We start from the raw sequence: 1,491 nt of genomic DNA on the forward strand, positions 1-1,491 counted from the left end.
CCGTTACCAGGGTCTAGATGATTTCATGGTGTAGCTGTTTTTCTTTATGTTGTTGGTAACATCAATCTTTAATGCCAGTTCAGTCGGATGAATGTCGTGGTGCGATCTAGGAAGGTGAGCGAAGAAGAATAGGTGAATAGTGTCTATTGGGCCATATCCTAGTCATGGGCCTACCCGGGGGATCTCACGATCATACATCAATCCTAAATAGGAAAAGGAGACATTCTTAAGCATTGGTGCCCAATTTCTCTATATGAACTCTGAAGGATCATATTAGTAATATATATTGCCACTTCAGCATTGGCGCCCAATAAATCACTCATTCTTCAATATTAGTACCACTGACATCTTAGCTAAGCAACTCTTTGTGCACATGTTGTCTACATTATCTAACATGGCGTTTGTTGGGGCTTATGAGATGGTCCCTTCATATTGTTTCTGAAAAATGAAATCATTGCCTCTTTACAAAATCAACCTTGCAAATAACTTTAATATGTCTGCTTGGAAACTAATATTGAGGTACTAAAGTTTGATTCTGCAATTTTGCATGCGCGCGTGCGTTTGATGATGCTTGGACAATGAATCAAACCCAATTGGGTACATTGTGGTTTTATGGCTACACTTCTAACAATGGTCTACAGCCGAATCTCACAATAATGTCATATCAACCTTTCCGGTGTATTTAAGCTTGTGAGACGTGTACGGGGACCAAACTATTCTAATATAATTGTGGTGCCAACTCTGATTTAATTAACAATATATGTTGAAACCAACCAGCTGCATGCCAAGCTGGTAAATTATATTAATTGGACTAGCTCCCATGCCATACTCATGCAATTTGTGGCTACAGATAGTCCACTATATAAAGATCACAATGTAGCTACATGCATCGAAAACATAAGGGTTGTATATTTCATAGTTAGTACACAACAGTTCACTCTAGTGGGTCTCCAACCACTACATCATGAGATTGCATAAACTATATGTACATCAATCCTAAATAGGAAGAGGAGGCATTGAGAAATGAGGAAAAACCACATGGTTAAGAACCAGAACGATGGATGTTGAATGCGCTACATTTAGGTGCTGTCTTAGAACCAGGGAAAATTGAGAAACCACTATGTGGCAAAGAAGACAAAAATTTGAGTACAAAGGACATTTTCATTTTGCACATGTATATTGCATGGCCTCGACAATATTGATCATTGCCTCTCAAAACTCTAGTACAACTCAATAGAAGCGACCGCAATTACAAAGGAGTCGGGACTCCACCACTGATACAATTGTTTCAGCTTGATTGAGTTTTAAAAGGTTTCTAGATACCTTTTCGAGTCGCCATCGATATATATGGAAAGGCTTAATCGAGAATATATTTTCACAAAATTTGTTATGTTCTGAGTTTAACAGAGATGAAAATGACTTGTTTGGGTGACATCCATACAACAAGTTATCCAAGCAGCGACGTTTATGAACCTGATGTAAATTCTTTTA

Source organism: Triticum aestivum, unplaced genomic scaffold (assembly GCF_018294505.1).
Source record: "Triticum aestivum cultivar Chinese Spring unplaced genomic scaffold, IWGSC CS RefSeq v2.1 scaffold86867, whole genome shotgun sequence".
In the NCBI taxonomy this organism is placed as follows: Eukaryota; Viridiplantae; Streptophyta; class Magnoliopsida; order Poales; family Poaceae; genus Triticum; species Triticum aestivum.